The following is a 17,859-nucleotide window of genomic DNA, read 5'->3' on the forward strand; positions in this document are numbered from 1 at the left end:
AATGTGATTACATGAAGAAGAAAAAAAAACTTGAAAAAAAAAAACGTTCTGGGCCTCAGGAGGATATAAAGATAGTGTGTCTTCTGAGTGATGGTCCACCATCAGGCTAAATAGGCTCTTTAAAGCTACACAAAATGTGTAAATGTAATTAAAATAAACACAGCCCACTTCCCTATTTTGCGGATTTTGGAAGATGTGTGATAGGCTAAATGTTGAAATTGTTGTCCAAATGCTAGAGCAACACATGCTAATCCAAATGTAGATTTTTTTTCCCTTTAAATGACACTGTCTCTTTCTCTCTCACACATAGGCTAGTTATGAACACCTTAGACTTTTAAGGATTGTGCTTTATTTTTAAAGTTTGTGGGTGAGAATCGTGCAAAAAAAAAAATCCCTTATTTTGGGGATGGATTCCGGGAAAACTCCCTTATTTTCAATGTTCAATGTTGACAGCTATGATGAATGACTGAATGTACAAGCAAACCAACAAGAAACAATTTTAAACATTAAAAATTTGGTGGGTTTATTGATAGAATTTTTTATTCATTATTTTTTTCTTCGGCAAGAACGCATTTGAGGTACACTATGTAGCAATAAAAAACAAAACTGCATGCATTTTGCTGAAGAACATTGTTTTGGTTGTGTTTCGGATGAATATGGTTTATCATACTGCTCAAAATATGCACTAGGCATAAGAGATATATGCAGTTTTGATGGAAATGATCTCAAGCTGACTAGCTGAAGATGTTACCGTAATAGGCACCGCACTTCATTCAAAATGTATTACACAACCCATAAACTCTACATTTTGCATTTTATCTTTTCAATAAATTTCATTACTTACCCATAGTGATATAAACACCATCTCTGCATAGCGAGAACTGATGAATTTGAAATGAAAAAGCAATGTTGATTCTGGTTTTATTACAAGTTGTCATATTCTCCTTTTGCGAGTAGTAACTCTCTGTTCACTTTTTTTTCTTTAAAACAGGCGATTCCCCGTAAAGTTTGAGATTTAGCTTGAACCTTTCTTGCTTGTTGTGACAACTAACCTCTGCCACTCCCACTCCATATATGCATCAAAGTAGCCAGAGAAACTTCTATTTACGGATATGACGAGATACACACAGGTGAGTGAAGTATGTGTGCAATTTCCCATGAAAACCATCCTGTCAGGTCTAAAATATAAACACTTAGGTTTACCATAGTGAATCGGGGTTAGAAAAAAACACATTTTGGAAGAAGGATTGATGATAAATTTGGGTAATAAAAAACAACAACACTGTTACATCATGTACCTTTAAATTAACAATAGTTGACAGTAAATACATTTATAATGTTAAAAAAATAAATAAAATAATTGCTGCTTTTTACATTCTATTAATCAAAGAATTCTGAATAAAAATGATTACTTAAAGGGTTAGTTCACCCAAAAATGAAAATTCCAGAACGAGACTTCCTTAGATTTCCACGACGCATGCGCGAGAATTGCGATCTGAAGTAGTGTAAGCTGGTGTGAGCAGATCGCAAATCTCGCGCATGCGTCGTGGAAATCTAAGGAAGTCTCGTTCTGGCCTACAAGGAAGAAAATAAATAGTCGAATAAACTCGTTATTTTTGTTTGTTTTTTCGCACAAAAAGTATTCGCGCCGCTTGATAAACATATAGTTGAGCCACGGTAGTCACTTGGGATATTTAAACATTTTCTTCATTGACTTTCTGGGCCGTCAAGAGGCAGTCCTTTAGGAGCCAATGTGGTAGTTATACAGCTCTCAAATTTAATCAAAAATATCTTCATTTGTGTTCCGAAGACGAACGAAGGTCTTACGGGGTTGGTACAGCATGGGGGTGAGTAATTAATGACTTAATTTTCATTTTTGGGTGAACTAACCCTTTAAGGATCATGTGATAATGAAGACTGGAGTAATGATGCTGAAAATTCAGCTTTGCATCAGGAATGAGTTATAATTTTAAATATCCAAATAATATACCATAATATATTACAATAATATTGTAAACTAGCAACACAGGTATTTTATCAGCGTTTCAGCAGAATGTTGTGTGGAGAGCAGTTATTACACCTCATGAAGAATAACTGGAAAAACAGTGAACAAAAGCAATACTATTTTTAATATTGGCGTAGTAATTATTACAACCAAACTTGGTAACACTTTATTTTGATGGTCCCTTTTGAAAATTCTGTTGACTATAAGTAACTTTGCAACTACATGTCAACTAACTCAGAGTATAACAGACTCTCCGCTTAATATCTGATATCTCGTTATTGTGATGATCCTCCAAGAGACATTCTGACTATAAGTAACTTTGCAAATACGTCAACTTATTCTAACCCAACCAGTCTACTAATACTCTGCGAACACTCTAATGAGAATAGGTGCAATGTACTTATAGTCAACAGAATGTGTCATAAAAAGGGCCATAAAAATAAATTGAAACCCAAAACTTTGTTTGAATATCATATCACTGTATTGATTCACTGACAAACTGATGAGTTCAACAATGATTCATGAGTGTTTCTGAGAAGCGCATCACTTGTGGAACCAGTTCTGAATCATTTCCTTCTTTGCTGTAAAGTATTCACAAAATAACACAATCAAAATAATCACGTGTAAAGAACAAGACACATATCATTTAAAAATGTGATCACAGCCACTCAACATGCATGTGAAATGCACGTTTCTATTCAGGCATCATCATACTGCAACAATTCAGTAGGTTCCAAGAGAATATGTCACTCTTGCTTTTTTGTGATCCAACATGTCTCTCTCTCTCTCTGTTTCTCTCCAGGTCTCAGATAACCTTGGCCAAGAGTCAGCTGGAGGAACTAATCTGGGCCATTTGCATAGCAGATCCAGAGAAAGAGGAACAGTCTGTGAAAAGTCACTGGCTCTCTGAAGCCCGAGCATCACAGCGAGCTCCGCGGGAGGGAGGTCACCGCCGATACTGCTGGGAAAGCACATTATTTGTGGATGCGGCGAGCCGAGCCGCGGAGAGACAGGTGGGGGGGCTCGAGTCCCGTCCCTCTGAGCTCATCCACCTCCACCTTTACAGGTGCGCCAGCATTCCTCCACTGACACAGACGGATGACATATTTATTAGCTTGTTAAAATGCAGCCTCCCCCATCCACCCGAGTGCTCACCTAAACAAAACAATTGGCTCCTCCATTGGCTAATTGGGCCGAGCCCCTGTGGCGCGACTCGCCCAAGTGCTTGATGAGGCATAAAATGATGATTAATTAATTTACTGCTCAGTTGATCATCAAACTGAGAGGTTTATGATTTGCACAGCGGTCAGCGTCTCTCTGCTGTTTAGGAACTCAGCGGCGGAGAGATCAGAGCTGTAGCCGCTGCCTTTGCTTTGACCTGTGCGTCTGCAAACTTCCATATCCACATCCACACCACCGCACAGCATCCCAACATCCAACACTGACTTATGCAACTTCTGTATAATATGTTAACGAGACTCCGACTTGCCAAAAAAATTTATTTAACACTCTGGGAGGGGGAAAAGTTGATGGGAGTCATTTGCATCACATGGTTGTGCACTGAATTAAGAAAATGCTTTAAATTACCAAAATAAATAAATAAATAAATAAAAAAAATCAAACAAACAGGATGTAGAATTGTATTTTGAATTTGAGGAAGTACAATTAAAATTGAATGAAATTAACATTGCATTTGATAATACATTCAATTTTTAGGTTTCAATATTCCAGTAAAATTATATGCTATTAATAATAAAAAGTGTGGGGTCAGTAATATATATATATATATATATATATATATATATACACAGTATATATACATATACAGTATATATATACAGTATATATATAGGGCTGTCAAAAGATTTTTAGTCATGAATCGCACCTAAAATAAAATTTTGTGTTTACATAATATATGTGGGTGCACTGTGTATAATTATATATTACACTGTGTATAAATACACACATGCATGTATATTTAAGAAAACAATATTATTTATATATAAAATATTTATACATAATATAAATTATATATAAATCTACAGTATATATATATGAAAATATTTCTTAAATATATACAAGCATGTGTGTGTATTTATACACAGTGAAATATATAATTATACACAGTGCACCCACAAACTTTTATTTTGGGTGCGATTAATCGTTTGACAGCCTATAAATTTGACAGATTATATATATATATATATATATATATATATATATATACTGTATATATATCATGTTCATTTGAACTTCCAATTCAAATTTATTGAAATATCTGGAAAAAAAAAAAAAGATAATAATCAGAAATGTTTCTTGAGCAGGAAATCAGCATATTAGAATGATTTCTGAAGGATCATGTGACACTGAAGACTGACACATGTTTCATATGTGTCCACATATATTAAGACACGTTTTTATTAGTTTTAATACAAATAAATGCAGCTTTGGTGAGCATAAGATACTTCAATCAAAAACATAAAAAAATGTACAGACACTTAATGTTATGTATATTATGTATATGTAAAATCTTTTTTTACTGACCATTGTGAAAGAGCACTTCATTTCCCAGAATACTCCTGGGTGCTTATTGCCCTGTATTTCGGCCTAATCCTGATGATTTGATTATATGTGATTTATCTTTGCATTTGAATACTCTGTTAGATACAGAACATTCACATGAATTATTGAAACTAAAGGACTGTTTGATGCTGAAGCATTAATATGCTTTTGATATTAATAATTCAATCTCTTTTATCAGTGGTGGGGTTAACATAGCGCTGCCGTTTAATAATAAGCCTAAATGTACATGTTTACAATGCTAATTCACTCACAGCTACAACATCCTACGTTCACACGAGTCTATTACTGTCGAATGTGGATATCGGGGTGTGTTTTTGTGTAATTGATTTAAGAATCAATGAAATCATGTCTTTATGGTGGTGTGACATGAAAACAAGGTTAAACAGGTAAAAACACATTCCATTCTGAAGTGGTCTGGCATGTCACGCTGACTGATTGCATGATATTCCAGTGACTTTCAGAGGAAATGCATTCGGGGTTGTATGTATATTCTTCACTCATTGCAAAGCTAAAGCTCACAGGCCTCAGGGCTCACATCCACTCATCACTCTTGATCACTTCAAGTTATGATCAGAATGACGTTGAGCAAACAAAAGATAAACTGTAATTTGCCCAATTCTAAGATCAGTATTTACCTTTGAGATTCGGTTTAAGTCCCGTCAATGGTACTCAAATAGTCAAACGCACGCTTGACTTGAAAAACACAAACACATGTTTGATAAAGCTGTTTCAAGTAGAATTACAGACCACTTTTGATCGCATTGCTGAAGAACAAACATTGCTGAAAAAAAAAGCAAAAAAAGAAGCTGTTTGGCTGAACATGATTCAATCATGGACAGTTGTCATTCAAACAAGTTATCTTAAGAAAGCTGAAACAAGTAAAACCCAATAAAATTGACAATTTAAAATGAACTAAACTAATATCATTGGTTCATTTAACGGGGTGGTGATGGCACAGTGGATAAGACACATGCCTTTGGTGTGAGAGACACGGGTTCGAATCCACTGTGAGACACCAATGTGTCACTGAGCAAGACACTTAAAGGGATATTTCACCCAAAAATGAAAATTCTGTCAGTATTTACTCACCCTCATGTTGTTCCAACCCCGTAAGACCTTCGTTCATCTTCGGAACACAAATTAAGATATTTAAGATATTAAGATCGCTCCTGCATTCAGTCCATAGGCTTCTTGAGGGACTGGCTCTTGCTGTCCCCGAAAAGTCATTAAATACATCGTTAAAATAGTCCAAGTGACTACAGGGGCTCAATCTTAAGTTTATCAAACGACGAGAACACTTTTGTGCGCAAAAAACAAAACAAAAATAATGACTTTATTTCAACTATTCGTTTATTTCTCCCTCTGCGAGAGTCAGGTTACTAGTTTAATAGCGTAAGCTTCTGTTATTGTACGTCACACGCATCACACACACATGACCAGCGTCGGCCAATAGTGAGCTTACGTGTGACGTAGCTTTACACAATCACACTACGTTAACTGACTACTGGCGCATGGAGAAGGAAGTGAATAGTTGAAATAAAGTCGTTATTTTTGTTGTTTTTTTGCGCACAAAAGTGTTCTCGTCGTTTGATAAACTTAAGATTGAGCCACTGTAGTCACTCGGACTATTTTAACGATGTCTTTAATGACTTTTCGAGGACAGCAAGTCATTCCCTCAAGAAGCCTATGGACTAGTATGCAGGAGTGATCTTAATATCTTAAATATCTTAATTTGTGTTCCGAAGATGAACGAAGGTCTTACAGGGTTGGAACAACATGAATTTTCATTTTTGGGTGAACTAACCCTTTAAAATGAACAGCAAAAAAAAATTTATGAACAGCGCAAAAAAGACAAAGACTTCAAACTTTATCCCAAATCATAGCTGTGCACTTCTTTCCCAAAAAGTTACAAAAAGAGTGAGATGAAATGTGACAGAGCAATAAAACAAAGCTAAGACAAACATGGGCTTTAGGATGTCTGCAGGGAGATGGCTCCAAAATAAGAGCATTATAATTTAAAGCACACAGTGAATGCTTCATTACAGGAACATCAGTGTGGTCCTTGTACGGCTGACTCTATTGATTTTACCCTACAGTGAAAAGGAGCAGCCCTCCTCATTCCTCCAAGGCATATCAGCAATTCATGCTTGAGTTTCAGCTTTACTTTCACCTCAACCTGCATTTACTTGAAATAGAAAATGAGGTCAAGTAATAGAGAAAAGGCTAAACACTGAATATGAACATTTGAAAGTTACGGCTGTTTTAAAGTTTGCATTCATGCAAACAACTGCAATTGTTCCACTAAATGATTGAACAAATAAATTTACAGTATTTCTAATACTATATCAACCCAGTCTTATCCCAAGACGTCATATAACTGATGTTTTGGGACGTCTTTTGACCATACGTCAATAATCGCCTTTTTAGGGCACCCTTAAACGTCGGTAGATGAGGTTATGGGATCCTAACTCTACCCCAGACCTAAACCTAACCCGTCACCTAACTGACGTTAAAGGGAAAGCGTCAGTTGTATGACGGCCCGGGATCGCCATCTACCGACGGTTAAGGGTACCCTAAAAAGGAGGATATTGACGCATGGTCAAAAGACGTCCCAAGACGTCAGTTATATGACTTTTTGGGATGAGACTGTTAACTATATACGTGTGATGACCAATGAAGTCTATAAAACCTGGAAAGTGCTGTCCGCCAGTATTTCTATTCATGTCAGTTCAGCTGTTGCATGCAATTCTGGAAGCTTGGAACAACTAACTGCATAAGAGTTAGTTCACGTTTTCACTCCTGAAAGTCCGCACCAAAGTTCACGTTTTGATAAATTTTATACTTTCAGAAAGTTCTGAAAGTGGTTTCACACTGCAATTAAGCAAGCGCACTAAAGAACTTTATGTTACATACTGGCATTCTGTCGTCATCATCTATGTGGAATGCATCTTGACATTGATTGGTTTCGTAAATGGGCGTGCGTCTGACGTCAGCGTGTTGTCAATTCGGCGGGAAACTTTGACAACATGAACGAACAGACGCATATCGTTGCAACTATATTATTATTTTTATGGCACAATTACCTGCAACACCAACTATACACAACGCCAGTTCAAATTCGCCAAATGAATGTCCTAGTCGTGCGAAGATTGCAAGTTGACTTCTTATTATGTCATCAGACCATACATCAAATAAAAACCTTGTCTCCTCCTTCTCCTCAAGTCCCCGTGTGCTACCACGGCTCATTTTTCCTGCCACCTTCTGTTTTTTCGGCTATGCGGGAACCACCAGAACTTCCTGTAAAAGGTCTGAAAGTCCGAACCATACATAAATGCTTTCACACCGAACCTTTGTTCAGTTTGATCCGGACCGAGACTACCTCTTTTCGTCAGACTAAATTTCATCTGTTTGAGGGCCCTTTTACACCTACCTTGTTTGGTCCGGACTTTCGGACTTGGTCCGGACCAAACAAGGTAGGTGTAAAAGGGCCCTCATAGGCCTACTCTCCAAAAAAGACCCATGGTTGGCTCAAATACGGATGAACCCAACTGTTGGTTTAAATTTAAACGGTTGGGTTTATACATGGTTTACCCAATACTTGGATTGAAACAAACCAGCATTTTTTAGAGTGTACTTAGTTAAAGCACCCTTAGATTTTACAACAACAGTCTGTTTGGATAGGAGTCTGTCAGCTTGGGACATTTTGGAAAATGTTCTTACTCTTCTTTGCCAAAAAGTTCCAGATCTGCTAAATTTTGATTCCCTTCTTCTAGTTCAAGAAGCCGTTTCACTCGGATGTACGCCACAATAGGGAAGGAAATATAATTGCAACTTCCGTTTCATGCTGACATTAACTGTGGAAGCCTTGACCCTTTGGTAATAGCCCCTGAAAATAGCCTCTCTTGACAGCACTGCAACTTGATTTCAAACTTTAAGTGCCAAACAAAGCATTGACATTAAGGAGAAGGAAAGTGAGAATTTAATCGTTCAGTGTGAATAAAAATGGGTAAAACAATAGAGCTATAGCTGCTGGCCTTTACACCTGCTCAGCCGACTCCAAGTGAGTAATAATTGCTTTAGGACTTCGAATCCACTTTTGAATTCAAAGCTTTGGACAAATAATTGGATTTCCAGCAAACATGCTGAGCTGTGTTTCCTTCTCTATTGGTTTGTGTCCTGAGGGCTAAACACTCGCCGGTCTGTATACTGTAAGTGCACCTGGTGGGGGCAGGAGGTCTTGGGTTGGCGTGGAGCCTGTATAGGAACACATTAGAATGGTCATCAGTTCTGATGAAATAACTCTAACCCTCATTCCTGGGAAAATTGAGCTAGTGGTTGTAGCATGGCAATGGCATTAGCATTAGCCAAGATATCTAAAGCAATTACATCTCATCCTGCAATATTTCATGGGCTGGTGTTTGATATTGAGCCCAGCAATTTATGTGGTATCTGACAACACAGCCTGAGCAAACAGAGAAAAGCATATTTTGTCACTTATTTGAGAAGTTTGTGACAGCAGGAATCAAAAGATAGAAAAAGTGACTGCTCAGATTAAAAAAAAAAGGATAATAATAATCATAATAAAGAAAGGGGAACAAGAACATTGTATTCAAACCACTGCCTCTTGGAAAAAAAAGAGAGACAAGAACAGATTTGACACCACAGAAAAAAATGAAGAAAAAAAAACTTTGTTGTTGTATACAAAATATGAGATAAAATGACTTTTGAATTTCAATGTTTTTAGTTTTTGGTTACACTTTATTTTGACAGACCTCTTTAGACATTCTGTTGACAATAAGTAATGTTGCCATTAGAGTGTTAGCAGACTGTTAGGGTTAGGATAATAATAAGGTTTTTTTTTTTTTTTTTTTTTTTTTTTTTTTTTACAATAAATGTGCTTGAAAAGTTACTTATAATCAATAGAATGTCTGTTGGGGGACCATCACAAGCAGATTGTCTACTAATATTCAGCGAATACTCAGATGTACTACATGAATTAAACCCAAAAACATTCAAATGGAGATAGAATAAGTAATAATAAAAGTAAACGCCCCCAAAACAGTGAAATATGAGTTTATCCTCTCATTTCCAAATAAAAATATTTCATAAGTGATTAATAACAATTATATTCTACATCCACACATGCTACAGTATAAACACAGACGAATGGCATAGCTGCAGAAAAAAAAAAAAAAAAACAGACCAAAAAAAAAACGGCTGCAAACTTGCACAGATTCCTAGTGGTGCGATTTGAAAAGTTGTCAACATGCCTTTAACATTTGTTCCCGTTACTACGAATTTACCTGCTGCATTCTGACAGAAAGCCATTACTATGAGTCTGAGTGGAGCTAGTGTCCGAGCAGATCGGACAGGAGCATTGTACCGGGCGGATAGTGTTTTGCTGCAGGCTATATGTCCTCAGGACACACTACAGCAAACCTCCACGGAGCACACCATTAAATATTGACACCGGAAATGCTTCCTTCAACTTGGCCCACTTAAAACTCATCAGAAGCACACCAAACACTGTGAAAGCACACCACCCAGTTAACAAACAAATATGTTCTATGAACATTTTGCTAACGTTCCAATAATGTTATAAAAACGATATTCCTGAATGTTCTCTAATTCTCAATAAAGGGAGTCCATTAGCTTCCACAGAATTGTTTTTTTTTCTCCATAAAGTCAATGGGGTCAATCAACTTTATTTGACCATATTCTTTAAAAGATCTTATTTTATATCCAGCAAGAAAAAAAAAATGCATACAGGTTTGGAACAACTTAAGGATGTGTAAATGATGACGGGATTTTCATGTTTGGGAGAACTACCCCTTTAAGGGAACATTGAGGTATGTATAGATATGAGGTATGTGGTGATGGCACAGTGGATAAGACACATGCCTTTGGTGTGAGAGACCCGGGTTCGAATCCACTCTGAGAAAGCAATGTGTCCCTGAGCAAGACACTTAACTCCTAGTTGCTCTAGAGGCGTGCGACCTCTGACATATATAGCAATTCTAAGTCACTTTGAATAAAAGCGTCAGCTAAATGAATACATGTAAATGTAAATGCCTTTGTCCTATGTTTTGAGAACATTATTTCAGACCAGATAACTTTGTACAAACGTTACTGGAAGAACGTTTGTTCATAACTTAAAATTATCCAAAGTTTTGAAAACTTTTGTTAGTTAGGGACAGGCTTGCTAATTTGTATCCAAAAAAAAAAAAATAATAATACATCCAAGGGTGTTGAGCCAAGTGTCCAAAAATGGGACATAAACTCCGTGTGATCCTTGACTAATAATGAATCGAGTCAGAATGACCCAAGCAAAGTAATCAAGTCCACCTCATTTGAGAGGCTCATTGAAAAGGATCCAAGTGCCATAATCCATAATTCACAATCACTTAAAGGCAATTCCTTCTTCAGAAGTACTCTCAGAAGAGCATTCTCACACGTCTAGGAGTAACTGGATCGCACAATCATCCGCATCAAAGCTACAACAGACATAACGCTCCATGCATATTGCTAATCGGTCTCGTATGGCTCCAGGCCTGGACCGGGCTGCCAGGGCACGACTGGTGATTGGGTTACCCAGTGAGTGATGCTAAGCTTCTTCCCTACTAGTCACCGCGGTGACCTCCACCTGGACAGGCGCTGGTAAGCAGAGCAGTCTGGCGGAAATTATTTATAAGCACTCGCCCCCCCCCCACTCTAATTTAGTTTCATCCCGTAAGGCCCTAAAGCTCTACTTGACACAGCAACAATGGCCACTGAACTTTTGATCCAATGAATAGTTAATGACAGATTTGATTACAAATAAGGTTCCTCATTAGATGATCTCATTGTCTGGCTGTAAATTGCAGCTGAAGCAAATAGCTCTAAACGTAAAAGTAGCACCCCTCTGATTGGCTGTTAAACCAGTCTCATTCTGTTACGTAGCCTGTTCACACTTAGTGTCTCTATTGACTGGTTGTGTTGTATGTTAATTCTAACATTTATGCTGTGGTATAGAATCAAAACAAACCTGCTATTTTGAATGTTCCCAGAGCAAACGGCTGCCGGAAGGGACGGCTATGCCGCCGCTCTTTTATTTATCTCTCGTCTGCCGACCATGATTAAACCATGGAGTTAGCAGCGGTACCAGCTGGCTCCAATAATTGCAGAGGGAACCACTTACCAGCAGTGAGCGAAATCATCAGTAGCTACATGTTCCTCAGCGCTTAGAAACATTTCCAACAAGGCTACAGTTTCAACATCTCAGCAGGCGACGCAATATTAAGCAGTCTCATTATGTTCTGTGGCCAGAGCAACACAAGAAATGTCTCAGCTCCTCAGTGTGCTGGCAAAATAAGAGCGTGCAAGCCTTTATCAAACAATGTGCAATAGTGATAAAATGACATGAGATTTACATTCCAAATTAAATGTATATATATATATATATATATGAAGAGTTCAGATGCAAAAGCCTCTAACTGCCATTTGAAATTTTCTTCTGGAATGATCAGTTTTATCAAGCTTGTATATATAAGATCAGTAATTTCGCTTAAATGACAATTAATAGATAATCTTCATTGCCATTTAAGTGAAATTACTGAAATTTAATATTCAATATACTGTAGATATACTGTATATAGTGTATATAATTGAGACATGACATTAAGCACATTTCTGATGCATTTAATGTCATGTATAATATTCTGTAATATTTATTTGAACACAGCATGTGTAATGGTTCACCTTGCAATGAGTGCAATGTCCTCTGAGGCACACACACACACTTCACTATATGATTACTGTAATAACTAAGCAAACAACTTTGCATACATAGAAGAATCTCTACTATAATCATTAAACCCATTTCACAGAGAGAGAATCATTCACAATACTGTTGTTTGTCTAACAAGTTCCTTGACTTTGACAAATGTTTAATTGCATTGTGAGGGTGAAAAAAAACAAAACATTCTGAATCTGTCAGCGGTTTCTTTTATGCGACAGTAGAGCCAGGGCAGCTTTGTCCGACACTGAGCTGTAAATAATTTAGCGGGGGAAAAAAGAAGAGGAGCCATCGAGTGTGACAGTTGCCCTTGTTGTTGTGGCGGCTGCCTAACGTGGCCTGTAGGACAACACTGGCAAGGTTATAGTTAATGTAGGCAATGAGAGGAGACGCTACACACCTGACACACACACACATACACACGTAACCTATAATTTAATATCAAGTGCACATAGTCACACATATAAAAATGCATATAGTGCATATGCATACACTGTATGCAAGCAATAAGGTAGTCGAGGCAAGTGCTGTATCGTGAATAAGTAACGTCTGAAGGACGCGAGTAACCCCTTCAGCCGCTACTTATTCACGATACAGCACTTGTCTCGACAACCTTATTGATTTTATAAAACGGTTACCACACAATAAAAATATTAAAGTAACAAAAATATGTATTAGTGCAACTTTTATGAAGTAAATTCACTAAAAGCTTTCCTTCCGCTAGAAAATAAATAGTCCCTGACCGTGAACAGCAACAACGCTCCAGTGTGTAATATGAATGAAAGCTCAAATAAACACATCATAGGAAATGTAGTGTTGCGCAGTGATAAATAGAACAGTTGGGTGAAGCGGTCATAGTCATGTTTTATCATGAATAAAGCACAGCTATTGACCAATCAGAATCAAGTATTGGAACTAACCGTTTTATAAGTGTAAATACAGTAAATATATGGATTATAAAAGTCATGCAGTATTTCATTAAAGCCACACACATGTACACCCACAACTTAAACAATCCATTTTACTATCTTATGTGTACACACACTGTGTGTGTGTGTGTGTGTGTGTGTGTGTGTGTAATCAAAGACTCCACCTCATCGGGGTAAAGCAGTTCCTGCATGTTGAACACATGAGTGCAGCTCTAAGGTGTCACTGTTGCAGATCCGCAATGAGGCGAAACATGTCGTCCATGAGTGGAGGTGTTTTATCAGACGCACAGAACTACTTGTATATCAGTGAGCATCGAGCTCTTCCCTGATACAGCATGAGTAGCAGTGGTGTAGTATTTGAGTAAATGCAATTAGTTATTAGTATCTTTTTGGCTACGATCAAAGATTAGATTTGATTAGAAACTTTTACTTTCTACTTGAGTATATTGTTGAATACGAATATGTACTCTTTACTCCAATACTGATGATGAGTAATGCAATTTAGCATGACACCAAACTTTTTCTGCAGGAGTTTATTTCTGCCACAAAAGAAGCTATATTGCCATCTACAGGGCATTAAATGTACTATATATTGTGTTTTTTGCTCTTACTCACCCAAACTTGTCAAGGAATCTAATTTACACAAATGTGAATGCTAGGCTTTGACTTAGTTTTACATAATTGTGTTTATCCATTGTATTGATGGGACCTTTTAGAAGTTTATTGGTTTAATTGAGCTTGACTAAGACTTGAGTGTAGACGTTTAAGATGCTGTCGTGTCGACCTTGATTTTTTGCAACGTTGATGTGTTCAGTTTTATTTTGAGTTTAGAAAGTAAACTTGAGATTGCTCTCCTCACAAATCAACTGTTTCTTGATTTTCACTGGCATGGCTCTTTGAAGTTGAGGGCTACTGCTTTTTTTGAGTCAGTATGAGTAAAATACTTAAGTACTGTTAAAACCAGATACTCTGAGGCCCGGTTTCACAAACAGGGCTTAGATTAAGCCAAGATTAGACCTCAGTTCAATTAAGGCATTTAAGAAGTGGCTTTTATAAATGTACCTAAGGGGGGAAAAAATCATTACTGGTGATTATCTTGAGACGAAACAATAGCACTGACAGATTTTTAGATATGCCAGTGCAAGTTCAAACATGCAGTTTAGTCTGGGACTAGCTTAAGCTTAGTCTGTTAAACCAGGGTAACACAGTCTCATCCCAAGAAGTCATATAACTGACGTCTTGGGACGTCTTTTGACCATACGTCAACATCCGCCTTTTTAGGGTACCCTTAAACATCGGTTACATGACGATCCCGGGCCGTCATACAACTGACGCTTTATCTTTAACGTCGGTTAGGTGACGGGGTAGGTTTAGGTCTGGGGTAGGGTTAGGATCTGGTAACGTCATCTAACCGACGTTTAAGGGTACCCTGAAAAGGCGGATGTTGACGTATTGTCAAAAGACGCCCCAAGACGTCAGTTATATGATGTCTTGGGATGAGACTGCGCTGACCAGGGGGTAAAACTTTTACTCAAGTGGTATTGGAATTGGTGACTTGTGACCTGTAATGCAAGTCATTTTCGCTGTAAGATGAACTTTTGCTCAAGTATGGTGTTAGTAGGTGTAATGTACTCTTTACACCTCTGATGAGTAGACAAGAGTCTGAAGATGAACTCACATCAGTGCTGACTGATTCAAAAATGTCTACATTTCATGGGATTTATATTATTTCTCTGAGAGGATGTTTGGCTAGATGATGCATACACCAGGCTTTATGTTATGAAAAAGTGAGAATATGGAGCCTTCACTTTAAAGAGGAAAAACACCTCATATTTTTTTCAATATAGGAGCAAAAATATGCTATTTGGTGCAGATATTGATATTTAAATGTCTAAAAAAATATATCTCCTAATAAAATGTATTAGTGATATTATAGCCTATTTAAATGCTTAGTTTTTTGATCAAAGCTCTGTAGTTTCAAAACATATAATGCAATGCAATACAATAATGATTAAGAGATGAACAAATAAACATTCTTCAAAAGCCTGATGTATAATATTTGATGCTCATTTTTAACATGGTGTCGCTTCATTCCAGTAAGTCTTCATGTTGAAATACAACTAATAATACTTAAGTTTGCTTTTAAAAATCAGTATTGTATTACGACTCAAAGATGGATGTTTTACTAAAAAGGCTTTTTACTTGCTAACAACCTATAAAGTATCAATTAGACAGCAGTAGGCATGTGAAAGTAATTTTTTTCCAAAAGTTTTGATCATACTGATAACATAGAGGACTTGCATATCAAATAGGGCTGGGCGATATATCGAGTATGTACGATGTATCGTTATATTTTTTTAAACGATATGGAATGAGGCAATACCGTTTATATCGATACAGTAGTTTGATATGAGCACATCTGAAAAATAGCGGAGGTTGCAGTGTGAGCTGCTGCAGTGAAAGTAGCTATAGGCTACATAGTACAATTTGTCCTAAACATGACACAAGCTTATATTAATTGCGTCAAAATCACTTTGATATAGTTAACAAGTTTAAGGCAGCTTGCCGCCCTGTCAAATGCTCTGACAGACACTGTTGCTGACTGACAGATATACTTGCGCTGTTTAATGCGTTTGAGATGTGGTACTTTCCTCAGTGCTCAACTTAGCCTACATTTCACAGGTATATTCTCCATCTGTAAATGTTAGAAAGTAAAGCAAATATGTACATTTCACAACAATTATGTCCATGTCAGAAGAGGTCGAGCTTCTGCAAGTGAATGTCCGCTAAAATTCATGCTTCCTTGAACGAGCGCCGGCGCGCGCATGCGCGTGAATAGTACTACGTAGTACGCAATAATTCTGACTAAAATAAACATATTGCTAAAATATTTGTTGTTGGAGAAAATAAATGTGCCATATGTGGAATTTTAAACCTACAAGTATATATTTTTAATGAAAGTAAAAGTGATTATAATGGGGTAATCAAATGCAGGCTAATATAATTAGTTTGTGCTTTTGTTTTTATTTTCATTTTTAGTTTAGCTTTTAGTCAATATAAAAACAAAAGCTTTTTGCACATAATATATTGCATAGCCTATATTATATTTGTTCCCATATCCTTCAATATCAACATTGTTTGTAGGATATCATTGGGCCGAATGTGAATATATATATATATATATATATATATATATATATATATATATATATATATATTTTTTTTTTTTTTTTTTAAATATAAAGATTTTCTTTATCTAAATAGAAAACGTAGAAAGTACCGAGATATATATCGTATATCGCCATTTGACCAAAAAATATCGAGATATGATTTTTTGGCCATATCGCCCAGCCCTAATATCAAATAAATTCTGCATTTCTTCTTTTTTTAGTAGATAAATGTGTTCCAAGTATCCTGCACCTGGTTTGGAGCACTATTAAACATTGACAATTTCAAAAGTTACAGATGAAAATATTACTGGAAATGAGTCGTGTTCATAGAACAGCTTGTAAACGTATTTTAATTGAAATAACCTGTTAAACATGAAAGTATTATCAAGTTATTCAAGACATTTCTCCTTATATAGAACTTTTTTGGCATAAAGGGTTGTCTGAAATTGAGAGAAGAACCCTGGGATTCTTTATATAACCTATATATAGGTTAAGAGCATATAGCAACATGGCAGTCTCAGGAAAAGCCGCATGGTCTGTTTGACTCGGATGGCATTGTGCTGCTGATCTCTCCTCCCATCCTCCATCCTCTCTGACTTTTAACTCTTAAGTACCCCAGCCTAGCTACAGCGGGACACGCGCCCCTCCCTTCACATGACAATGATAGATTTGACAGCAGGAAAGTGTTAATGATGGCGGGCCATGATGGCGGGGGCTACTTCAACAGCATTTGCATTTCCATTCATCTCTGCAGCATTTATCATTATGAGGTGGCTGCCAGATCTAATTAAAGTGTGAGCTAACAGGGGCGACATAGACGCCCAGCCACTCGCCTCCGAAACACGGGACTGACTCCAGCAGGAAGCACCAAAACCAATTAACTCCCTCGCAAATGAAGTCATCGGAGGCCTCTTTATTAGAATTAGCCAGCGAAGAGGTCCAGAAGAAAGGAAAATAAATCAGTAAAATAACAGGGGATTTGGTGTCATGTGTCCTTTTTGCAACCATCCTTCTGGCTGATTTTAGCACTTGCCCAAATGTGACTTGAGAGGTCCAAAATCAATCCCTCTTTACACCACTGAATGTAATTGTGACTGCAATAGATACGTCATGGACTTCACAATGTGTTAGGGGTAAGCTAGATTTTTAGATTTTTTTTTTTTTTTAAGAAATTAGCTGTTATTGTGCTCTTCACGTCTTGGTCAAAAATACCAAATTAGAAATGAATGTATTTTTCTTTGATAATGTTTTTTTTATTTTATTTAATACTTAGTATTTTTAGGGGCTTTTCTTTAGAGTAAACTATATTTACGCTGTGTTTATAATCCATTTATTCACTTTTTGAGCATAGACCTGAAAATTAAAAATTACATAAATATTATTTTCAATTTTTATGCA

This window comes from Pimephales promelas, chromosome 12, assembly GCF_988280905.1.
Source record: "Pimephales promelas chromosome 12, fPimPro1.hap1.1, whole genome shotgun sequence".
In the NCBI taxonomy this organism is placed as follows: Eukaryota; Metazoa; Chordata; class Actinopteri; order Cypriniformes; family Leuciscidae; genus Pimephales; species Pimephales promelas.